Genomic DNA, 12,712 nt, shown 5'->3' on the forward strand with positions numbered 1-12,712 from the left:
TAACCAACAGAATGGTAAAAAGAATTGAGTGTAGTCTTCGACAACAAAAAATTACGACATTTTCGAGACACAAAATATTCGTGTGTGATTCTCGACAGCTTCCTGACATTTAGTAAACACCAAGAACTAACAGGACAGAGGCTAAAATCGAGAAAAAAAACATATTAAGGCAACCGGTTGGAGCTGGGTGGGGATCTAATGAAAACACCTTAACAACTACAGCACAAGAACTTTTGTATTCTGTCGCCGAATACTGTTCTCCTGTTTCGAGTAGAATTAACTATATCAACAAAATAGATACCCATCTAAATGATCTGATGAGGATCGTTACAGGAACTCTTAAATCCACACCAACCCCATGGCTGCCAGTACACGTCAATTTTACTTCTCCAAATCTCCGACGACCACAATCTGAAAGCAGATGAAAAACGATTGATCTAGAGACTTACCAGTTTATGAAACATTGTGAAACATTGAACAACTTACCACGCACCCGATTAAAATTTAGGCAGCCAATCTGGGTAAACACTAACAAATTCGCACCAGAAAGCTATGATGGAGAAATCAATGGACGTCCGTCAACGGTCATAAGAAGTTAGCTAATACAGATCCGATCGACCAGCTCCCGAGTGCTAACCGGCAAAGAAAAATATTGTTTTTCCCCGGCTGTATCAGAACTGACCACGCCGTTACCGAAGCAACGCTACACAAATGAGGAACTGCCGATATGACCAATGCAACTGTGGAACACTGGAGTACATTTCGGACGACTGGTAAAAATAAAATTCGTGGGCACCTATAAAGACAGTCAACTGAATCGAGCCTTTGGATATCCAACAGTGATGGAAATTGGATATTTCAATTTCTATTAGCTAATGCCTGTTCTCCAGATATTATTATTTCCTATATATACACTTACATAGATATATCTGCTAGTACTGATTCATATCATTTTATCTTACCTTGTATCAACCTGATTGAATGTACTTGTAAAATATAGTTCTGCAAGCCGTCAGCTAAATAAATTTCTTCATGTTAAATCTTTACCAGTAGTTGAAAGCGATCGAGGTGAGTCAGTGGTTACCACACTGGACTCGCTTTCGGGAGGCCTACACTTCATATCCCCGTCCGTCCATGCAGGTTTAGGTTTTCTGTGATTTCCCTAAAGCGCTCCAGCCGAATGCCGGGATGATTCCCTTGAAAAGAGCAAGGCTGATTTCCTTCCATATCCTTTCGTAATCCGCCTGTAACGAATGCACTGTAAACTGGACGTCCAACTCTTATCTTTCTTTCTTCCTTTGGATAAAAGTGTTGTTTCCAATGACAGTCCAACATTGTGGAATAGTGGCTCCCATAATGGAAAAGTTGCTTTATATTTCAGTTGTATTTTGAAGAACGTATTTAAATGACGTTGACATTCATCTGTCTCTTGTTCCAGTTGGATTTGCGCAACAAGTTTCGATAGGAACACCTACGTGACGAGAAGTCTGACGATGCCACGGTCATGCTGACAGGAAATTTCTCTTGAGGTAGGAGGTTCGTCTCCCGAGACTAGAGAAGTAAGTATCAGTTAGCGAATAAGATGGAGTCGGACTGATATCCTCATTATTCCATCAATAGGATTGCGCCAATTTTTTCATCAGAGTGAGATTACAGAACTTTACCAAATCTATCGAACTCATACAGTTGGTAACATGTCTCACACTCAACCCTGACAGTTACAGCAAACACAAATCAAGAGAGCATGGGTAAGCGGCAAATGTAATGAACTATGGTTTGTGATATGGATACTGAGATAGGTGTAAGGATGAAGTACGTTAGAGTGTTGAAATAGAGAGGGTAGCAATGTGTATGCACAGCCCTGATGTATGATGAAAAGAGCGCTAAGGGGAACACAGTTATTGAGAAATACACAGAACTGCAGGTTGAGAAGGAACCGGGGTGCCGTATGCAATTGTAAGCTATTTCAAGATCAAAAGATTACAACCGTTCCTGTATTGTGATGAAGTAAGTTTCCAGTGAAACACATTTCAAGTAATTAATTGTACTATATACGATGAAAGAAGGGCGACTCTTTCTCATGTCGGTAGTTAGGCTGCCACATTTATCTTAGAAAGTCTTTTAAAACTTGCATACCATTATGAGTGACCAATTCAGAAGTATTTTATCTCTCGTTATTATTGTTGAAAGCAAAAGATTTAAAATTTCATAGTCATTTCTTCATTAACAATAATCGTAAAGTTGAACTGAGCCAACCAACAAAATGAAACAAAGGTATTACGTGAAACACCGAATCAGACTACATACTTTTTTTTTTTTAGTCATCAGTCTTCTGACTGGTTTGATGCGGCCCGCCACGAATTCCTCTCCTGTGCCAACCTCCTCATCTCAGAGTAGCACTTGCAACCTACGTCCCCATTATTTGCTGGTGTTTTCCTATCCCTATTTTCCTCTACAGTTTTTGCCCTCTACAGCTCCCTCTCGTACCATGGAAATCATTCCCTCATGTCTTAACAGATGTCCCATCATCTTGTTCCTTCTCCTTATCAGTGTTTTCCATATATACCTTTCCTCTCCAATTCTGTGCAGAACTTCCTCATTCCTTACCTTATCTGTCCACCTAATTTTCAACATTCGCCTGTAGCACCACATCTCAAATACTTTGATTCTCATCTGTTCCGGTTTTCCAACAGTCCATGTTTCACTACCATAAAATGCTGTATTCAAGACGTACATCCTCAGAAATTTCTTCCTCAAATTAAGGCCGATATTCGATATTTGTAGACTTCTCTTGGCCAGGAATGACATTTTCGCCAATACTAGTTTGCTTTTGATGTCCTCCTGCTCCGCCGTCATTCGTTATTTACTGCCTAGGTAGCTGAATCCTTTAACTTCGTAACCATCGATCCTGATGTTAAGTTTCTCGCTCTTCTCATTTCTACTACTTCTCATTACCTTCGTCTTTCGTCGATTTACTCTCAATCCGTTCTCTGTGCTCATTAGACTGCTCGATCCGTTCAGCAGATCATGTAGTTCTTCTTCACTTTCACTCAGGACAGTAATTTTATCAGCGAATCTTATCGTTGATATACTTTCACCTTGCATTTTAATTAAACTCCTTAACCTGTCCTTTTCCATCATTGCTTCCTCAATGTACAGATGGAACAGTAGGGGCGAAAGGCTACATCCTTGTCTTACACCCTTTTTAATACGAACGCATCGTTCTTGATCGTCCACTCTTATTATTCCCTCTTGGCTGTGGTACATATTGTATACAACCCGTCTCTCCCTATAGCTGACTCCTACTTTTTTTCAGAATTTTGAACACCTTACTGCTTACACCATTTTACATTTTCGAACGCTTTTTCCAGGTCGACAAGTCCTATGAACGTGTCTTGACTTTTCTTTGATCTTGCTTCCATTATTAACAGCAACTTAAGAATTGCCTCTCTCTTGCATTTACCTTTCCTGACGGCAAATTTATCGTCATATAGCGCATCCTCATTTTTCTTTTCCATTCTTCTGTATATTATTCTTGTATGCATGAGCTGTTAAGCTGATCATGCGATAATTCTCGCAATTGTCAACTCTTGCAGTCTTCGGAATCGTGTGGATGATGCTTTTGCGAAAGTCAGATGGTATGTAGCCAGAATAGTCGTTTTGTTGCCACTTCCTCTAATGATTTTAAAAATTCGGATGGAATATTATCTATCCCTTCTCCCTTATTCGATCTTAAGTCCTCCAAAACTCTTTTAAATCTGATTCTAATACTGGATGCCCTAGCTCTTCTAAATCAACTCCTGTTACTTCTTCTATCACATCAGACAGATCTTCCCCCTCATTGAGGCTTTCAGTGTATTCTTTTCACCTATCCGCTCTCTCCTCTGCATTTAGCAGTGGAATTCCCGTTGCACTCTTAACGTTATCACCCTTGCTTTCAATGTCACCAAAGGTTGTTTCGACTTTACTGTATTCTGTGTCTGTCCTTCTCACAATCATTTCTTTTTCTATGTCTTCATATTTTTCCTGCAACCATTTCGTCTTAGCTTCCCTGCGCTTCTTATTTATTTCATTCCTCAGCGACTTGTATTTCTGTATTCCTGAGTTTACTGGAATATATTTGTACGCCCTTCTTTCATCGATCAATTGAAGTATTTCTTCAGTTACCCATGGTTCCTTCGCAGTTACCCTCTTTGTATGTAGGTTTTCTTTCCGAACGTCTGTGATGGTCCTTTTTAGAGACGTCCATTCCTTTTCAACAGACTTGAGCTTTGTTTTCTATCCGGTGGAGTTGGAGCCATATCACGCCTATTGTTCTCAGAAGTAGAAAACGTTATTTGTGCATCATAAACTACACGCAAAGTAGTCCCACCAGAGCTAAGAGGTACTAAGTCTTGTATGAGTGATTAAAGTTACTGGACTTGCGGATCGATTCTGCTTCAGAAAGAAAAGCAAATATGAGTTAACGGTCCGTTGACAGAGAAGTCATTAGTGGCGCTGAACCAGCTCTGATTGGACAACGATGATTCAAAACAATCATTCCAGAATCCTCCTTATTCGGTTTATGTAAAAGAAAGGTAGCTTACTGTGTTTATGAGAGTATTACAATCCCGCTGATCCCACACGCGATATCGTTGTGTTAACTTGTCCGCCACGTTGCACCCTTTCAGTTTCAGGTCTTTTTTCTGCTACTCTGATAGAACGAGCTAGGTATCTTTGATACATATTATGACAGTTAGCTACGGTAGTGACAATGTTAGAGAAGCATTAATCGCGCGGCTACCCCCTTCGGAGGTTCGAGTCCTCCCTCGGGCATGGGTGTGTGTGTTCTCCTTAGCGTAAGTTAGCTTAGATTAAGTAGTGTTAGGGCCTAGGCAACGATTACGTCAGCAATTTGGTCCCATAGGAACTTACCACAAATTTCTAGATTTTCAAAAATAAGCGTTAACCACATAAGTTCCGGTGTTCGAACCCGTATTTTAATAGGAGTAAAATCAATAAAAAATGTTATTAAATTATGACTAAATTTGTCCACTCTATTCTCTACAAAACTCTAGGCCTTAGAGACAGAACAACAGACCACCCTGCTTGTTTAGGATCGCGTGCAGCATGAATGCTGTTTTGAGCGCTAGAGGTGTTAACTAATCTTCGGCGTTGCTTTATGCAACCACCGCAACTCCTGACGTAAAGTTATGACTTCTATTAGGTTTAACAGTCATAAAACCTAAATCTTCACCTCATTTCCAAGTTCGAACTTGGTTGCTCACTTGAGTTGCTCCGAGTGACGCGATGCAATACACTGGACATTGACCGCATTTGCAGGTGGATAGGGGCTTAAATGAGTCTCCGGGCTACCCGAAAACGATTTACTTTCCTACTAACCACTGAAAGCCAACAGTGAAATGGTTGCTTCGGTAACGTTAAGACAGATTACATTACTTTATGTGTCCTATAACTGTGCTTCCTCGGTTATGTCCATGATTTTGATAGCGAAACAAAATCTTAACCTTTCTCGAGTCCATCTCTCTCAACACCACATGTTTACTGTTCAGGTTTTGCGCGACTTGCACCAGAGCCGTGTTTTGCACCGCTACATTGAGTTAGCAGCGCCGAAACGGCCTTCTTCATCGCATGGAACAAAGCTCCGGAAATAACCTTACCTTTAATTATCCTCACAATGAAACACGAAATTAACGGCGCACTCGGCATCCACATAAATGAAGCACCAAACAAAAGCTACATGCTGAACACATTTCAGTAACTGGGCGTTTAGAAGGCGTACGTTATGACCACCGAGTATTGTGTTCCCAGTATTTATATACAATGGGCGTCTAAGCGTAAGGGCCACAAGAAGAGTTTTTCAGCTGTTTTACGCGGCTTAGAGAGCATTATGACTACCAGCAAGCGTATGATAAAAGAGTATGTACGTAAGTACACTAGCTCTGTTTTAAGAAGAAATTTAAACAATAAATAAATCCATTTTCTTAATTACTGTCGCATTATTATTTTTCTGAATGACTTCAGTCGAATGCTAGGTTGACTTAGTCAGAGAACACCATCGCTTTTCATTCTTGCACTCTTGTCAGTTCGTCTCTTGAGCATTTGGTTTCCTAAGGGTCACGAAACTGTCATGTTCTCTTCTTTTCATTTCTTTCTTCTACAGCGAAAGATAAAGTTGTCGAAGTGTCTGCACTAACGATTTTTGATGCCTTTGAAACATCAATATCTGGGAGCATACGTCCGAAATGAACCATGTGTTACGTACACTCACAAGTGGACAGCAGTATCAAGTAAGCATTTATATGTGGAAATAAGAAGAGTTTCGGGAACCACTCAAAAATTCCGTGGCGCATAAAGCGCAAAAGTCGAATTGATGAATTAGAATTTTCACAGCCTTAGTGCTCCAATGTAGTAAAACAAATCATTTTTCGTTTGCATTTTTTATAGCATCATGAGCAGTGTTTTATAATCTTATGGGATCTTCTAGCTTATGTTTCTGTTGTAGTAAATGGTTCAAATGGCTCTCAGCACTATGGGACTTAACATCTGAGGTCATCAGTCCCCTAGAACTTAGAACTACTTCAACCTAACTAAGCTAAGGACATCACACACATCCATGCCCGAGGCACGATTCGAATCTGCGACCGGAGCTGTCTCGCGGTTACAGACTGAAGCGCCTAGAATCGCACGGCCACACCGGCCGGCTGTGTTTTACTAAGTTCCCAGCTGTCATCCATTGGCGTTTCTACTGAAAATTAGAACAACATTTAAATGTATCCATAACCCAATACAAAGTTCCAAATCTGTAACCGTTTCTCACGAAAAATGATGTCATTAACGATGCTCTTCCTCTAAACGTGACACGCCTATGAATTAAGGACTGTTGTAACGCAAAATGAGAAGAGGCGAATAATAAAAATAATGTATCGTCTGCTGCGGAAACTAAAGCACTACTACCGAGATAAATCACGTGTTTCCTGTGTTTTGTTACGTTTTCCAGTCCTTTGAATCTACACGGGCGCCAAAATTCTCTCTGGGGCTATTACAAATACTCCAAGAATAAGGGAACATTACTCGGAACATGAGTACATCCTAACTCATCTATTAGTACCAAAAACAGAATCGTTGATCAATTTAATTGTATAGCGTTTCACATCTCATCGCCGGTGATGGTATTACTAATAGATCTTTAGCAAAATGTGACATATACATTTATGCTTGATCTCATTCAAGGATTCTAATCGTCTGTTTCACTCAGTATCACAGTGATATACAGATGATAATGGAAGAAAGCCAGCGTGCTTTAATTACGGGTTGTCGTGAAAATGTTGAACTCAGGATTCAATACAAAAGGTTTCTAGCGCCCCTTATAATTGATAAGTGGTATAACTACGGTGCATACGGAGGAAGATCTGCAGCAGATAGGCACTTGGTGCAGGGAGTGGCAACTGAACATTAACGTAGACAAATGTAGTGTATTGCGAATACATAGAAAGAAGGATCCTTTATTGTATGATTATATGATTGCGGAACAAACACTGGCAGCAGTTACTTCTGTAAAATATCTGGGAGCATGCGTATGGAACGATTTGAAGTGGAATGATCACATAAAATTAATTGTTGGTAAGTCGGATAGCAATTTGAGATTCATTGGGAGAGTCCTTAGAAAATGTAGTCCATCAACAAAGGAGGTTGCTTACAAAACACTCGTTCGACCTATACTTGAGTATTGCTCATCAGTGTGGGATCCGTACCAGTTCGGGGTGACGGAGGAGATAGAGAAGATCCAAAGAAGAGCGGCACGTTTCGTCACAGGGTTATTTGGTAACCGTGATAGCGTTACGGAGATGTTTAGCAAAGTGGCAGACTCTGCAAGAGAGGCGCTCTGCATCGCGGTGTAGCTTGCTGTCCAGGTTTCGAGAGGGTGCGTTTCTGGATGAGGTATCGAATATATTGCTTCCCCCTACTTATACTTCCCTAAGAGACCACGAATGTAAAATTAGAGAGATTCGAGCGCTCACGGAGGCTTTCCGACAGTCGTTCTTCCCGCGAACCTGGAACACAAAAGGGAGGTAACGACAGTGGCACGTAAGGTACCCTCCACCACACACCGTTGGGTGTCTTGCGGAGTATAAATGTAGATGTAGATGTAGATGTAGGTATGAAGACATTTCTCCATCCCACTGTATAATAACAAGCAAAATATGTACAACGTTTTATAAATGCTCTTCCTGACCAATGAACTACGTAAATAAAGGTTTGGATAACAACGTCTGAATACGTAATGTTTTGGTAGTAGATAAATAACTCTCTAGTATTATGCGACCTACTTCTATTTTGTCTTGGTATCCAGCTGTCACTGGTGTGCAATTAAGCAGTTACTTTCTTTTTCTGCGAACGTAAATCGTTCGCTACAAACGGTGTTCCCCTACTCATTTTTGCATGAGTCAGCCACACTGACTGACAAAGCAGTCCTACCAGCAAACGAACCTGTCAACAACACAATGGGCTGGGAGACGAAAAGTATCTCTCCGGGAAATTCACGGCTTCCTGACGTCAATGGTTCCAGGTAACTTCCGTCGGGACGCCGAGCACAAGTCATACAGTCGAGCAGCGAGCGAAAGACCCACACGTAACGGTACATCACCGAGCTACAACGAACAAGCATTAGTTCAGGTTAGCCGAAGACGAGAGGCATTTCTGCGAGCGTATGTCACGCACCAGGACCCACGGCGTCGCAGGCGGTTCAGCGGCAGCGGCGTTGCAATTCCGCGAGGTGGCGTCCACTGGCGGAAGGGGGAGGGGTGAGGGAGGTGGTCTGTTAGCGCGGGACTGCGGGGGGGGGGGGGGGGGGCAGGAGGGGGAGGTGAGGCGCCGTGGCACAGAAACTGCGATTAAAGTCTCGGTCACGCGCCGGCCGGCAAGCCGCGTGCAGCACGCCTCACGGTTTAGTCGCCCACGGAAGCTTCGACGTTGCGCAGGAGTCAGCCCTGGGAGCGGAACGACACACCACTTCCGACGAAAGCTTCAGCCATCCCAGCAGGACAGGTACCCTCTCGTCTGCTTTATCAAGCCTATGAAGCCGTATAACCTCCATCGTGCGAGTAGTACTAAAAGTAAAGGAATGAGTAGAAACTACGACAAATGGGCACGATACGTTTCGACAGAATACTGACATCATCAGCAATCTGTTCCTTATCTCATATGTGGCGCATACTCACATTTGTATGCCTATCACCTTTCTCCTTTATTTTCTTACAAGTCACCTATTGAACACGTTTAAGCAGCCTGTTTAGATTTACCCTTTCTCCCACATCCTTCCTTCAGTTCAATTTTTCTTCTTACCTCTATTTCAACATCCACATTCGTAACTACATTCTTTCATTCACCTTATTTACTTCTTAATTTTCCCACTACATTTTATTCTGTCTTCCATTCCTTTTTGATAAAAGTTTTCTTTTCGTAAACTAAGTTATTTTTCAGTGTTCTATAGTTCTTCTTATGATGTGCTAATAATTAAAATTTTCCCCGTTACATGTATTGCTTACGAATCACTTTACATTTAAATGTTTCGGATGTGCTTTGGTTGCCTACATCTCGTCGCAACCTTCTTTTTTCCTCTGATTTCATTACTTTCTTTCATTCACACTGACGCTGATGTTTATGGTTCATTCCGGGCGAATAACTGTTTGCTATGTTCAGTAGCTAGAGAGTATTGTTGTTGTAAACATGCCGGCCGGTGTGGCCGTGCGGTTCTAGGGGCTTCAGTCTGGAACCGCGTCACCGCTACGGTCGCAGGTTCGAATCCTGGCTCGCGCACTAATTTGTGTGATGTCCTTAGGTTAGTTAGGTTTAATTAGTTCTAAGTTCTAGGGGACTGATGAGCACAGATGTTAAGTCCCATAGTTCTCAGAGCCATTTGAATCATTTTGTTGTAAACGTGTCTTTTCTTCTATTTGCTTTTACAATACACGTATTTCTGCCTGGAACACCTCGTCATTTTGCTTCAAAATCACAGACAAATGGCTTTCTATATCACATTAAAATTTTTCGTGCGTAAGAGAACATTAAGTATATTGATAAAATAACAAGTTCTGCAATCTAACCAATCATAAAACGTTACTGCAGCGTGTTTCAACCATTTATACCTTACCATCTGGCACATACCATCTACATTTCCCGTTTCCCATTAGAAGGCAAAGATGAGCATAAGTCTCTCAAGAAGGAGTATTCGCGGTGTAGATAATATGTGAAATGTAAAGACACAATATACGGTTCTGGGATTTAAAGGCGTACATCTTGCAGTGGCATAGTGTTCTACCAAAAAAGCGAACCAATCACGCCTCACATAATGAATCAAATTTCCGATTTTACCATTTCAAATTCTTCAAAGTCCACTGTCGCTCTTTCGCGATGCTGCTAGGCTGTTGTCACCGAGACATTAAATACAACACAGAGTTCAGCTTAATCACAGGATTATGACTGCGGCTGATGTGGAATATCTTTCTTTAATGAAATAGTAAACTTTGAGGTTATTGTGACAGCTTGATAGAGTGTCACCAAAGTTTGTTGTAGTTGAGCACTTCCTGTGCAAGTCTAGCACTCATTTCACAATGTCATATATAATCAATACAATACTTCTCGATTTTTGCCTGGGTAAAAGTCTGCGTTGGCATTATTATATTTATATTTCTGCCGATCTCCTGAATACATGGCACTCAATACATCAGAACGGTACTACACTGTGGTCAGATCGAAAAATGTTAAATGTTTGTGCATGACGATAAGGTGTTGAGGATGGAAACGCTTAGCAGGAAACACTGCATCAAACGTTGACTATTTACAACGTACACAGCCATACTAATATGTACACTTGTAAACCTTGCAAAACTGTTTTTTTACAATGTTGTTTTGGATTTTAAGAACTGTTTAAAAACACGATTAACTGAATACCCATCCTTGAGCAAAGCGGCTGTTTTCTTATTCGTTTGGCCACTTTAATTTGTCTATTCGGTGTGATAATACTACAACCACTGCAACACTCCAATCCCCTATTTAATTACTGTTGCGCTGGTGTGAAGTGTTACATACCGTATATAAGGCAGTATAAACGTGTCTGCTATGGGCAGCATGCACGATAACACGGCTCATAAAATCTTCGTGCATGTTTTACACATAATTCCTTTCTGTTTCCTCTAATATTTTCTGGTGTGGTGTAGATATCACTGGACACCAATACAGTGCAGCCGATGTTAAGCAAGCATGTTGACGTATATATTAGCAATTGAAAATTAGTCTGAATTCCATGTTGCATCGCCAGCTACGTCATTAAAAATTATGCGTTTCGATATCACGTCTTTTTGTTTATCTCCCTACTATTGTTGTTTACATACTCGTAACAATGCTGTAGCCATACCGAACTCTTATGACTAGTTGTTTAAACTTACAGAATATACGTACAAACGTACAGAATATGCATACCAGTACCCCTACATTTGTTAACATGTGTAACATCAAATCAAATGGCCCTGAGCACTATGGAACTTAACTTCTAAGGTCATCAGTCCCCTAGAATTAGAACTACTTAAACCTAACTAACCAGAGGACATCATACACATCCATGCCCGAGGCAGGATTCGAACCTGCGACCGTAGCGGTCGAGCGGTTCCAGACTGTAGCACCTAGAACCGCTCCCCCATCCCGGCCGGCGAGTAAAATCTGTTTCATCTGTTAAAGACGTATGTTTACAATATGAAAACACCCATACGTCATTCATCACGATCCCGACATGTGCAGTAATCGCCAAATTGACAGACGAGAATTACAACCAGTTGCGCCTCTTTGTTAATTCGACACAGACGTAACAGAAATAGTAAAAGAGTCCTGTTTTGCTCATGTGAAATACTCAGGAATTACGCCGACAGCATCCCTTTTGAGATCAGATTTGTTTGTTCTTGTTTTCTTCACTCAAGAAATTAATGAAACTGAGATCAGCAAACTCTTGAAGTTTTTTTCATTACTCATGTATGGTATCCGCTGAATACGTTAGTAAACAATAGTTCAATCACTACGTTCCATCGATCTCTGAGTCGCCAAATGACTGGCTGACTCTTCTTCCACCTCTCATTCATTCTCCGACTACAATAAAACTTCAGATAACGTAAAGAAAAAGACTCCAGATTTCCGAGTTTTCAGCCGAGTGTATTTTATTATTTTTCTCACGATATTTCCAAATCTTCCTTAGAGGGCATTTTGTGACGATTCACTCAAAGTTTGAAATTGTCAATTGTTATCTTCAGTGCGGAGGCTCCCTTGTTACTAGACTAGGGCTAGTAGAAAAATTGGCATACCAGTAATATCCCTCAGGCTGTGGTTACGTATAACTGGCCATTTTATCCTGTCTAATAGAGGTAGACTTTGCGGAGCTTGAAATGTTTGGACTGAAACAAGTGGCAAGTTGAAACTTCGTGAATGTCCTTGAGGAGAGCAAGGACAGCGGAACTCGGCGTGGAAAAGGAGGGGATCCGGGTCTGATACGGCAAGCTGAGGAAGACAGCCAAGGAAACAGTTGACATCGCCGAGAAATGTGATAACATCCCATCTGCTGCAAACTCGGCAACCTGGAGGTTATCAGTATGACAAGAAAACGTGTATTATCACCCCATCTCTAAGGAAGTATTACGTCCTGGTGAGCTAATATACTGTAAAAGGT

General features: G+C 41.2%; 1 protein-coding gene across 1 annotated transcript in view; it reads left to right on the forward strand.

Annotated features, from left to right (window-relative positions):
• Positions 1-8,882: 8,882 nt before the first annotated feature.
• The window catches only part of LOC126335546 (leukocyte elastase inhibitor-like), a 214,996-nt gene continuing 211,166 nt past the window's right edge, over positions 8,883-12,712 (forward strand). The window contains exon 1 of the mRNA XM_049998934.1: positions 8,883-9,048. The gene's annotated coding sequence lies outside the window, so the exon portion shown is untranslated. The remainder of the gene's footprint in view (positions 9,049-12,712) is intronic.

This window comes from Schistocerca gregaria, chromosome 2 (assembly GCF_023897955.1).
Source record: "Schistocerca gregaria isolate iqSchGreg1 chromosome 2, iqSchGreg1.2, whole genome shotgun sequence".
Lineage (NCBI taxonomy): Eukaryota > Metazoa > Arthropoda > Insecta > Orthoptera > Acrididae > Schistocerca > Schistocerca gregaria.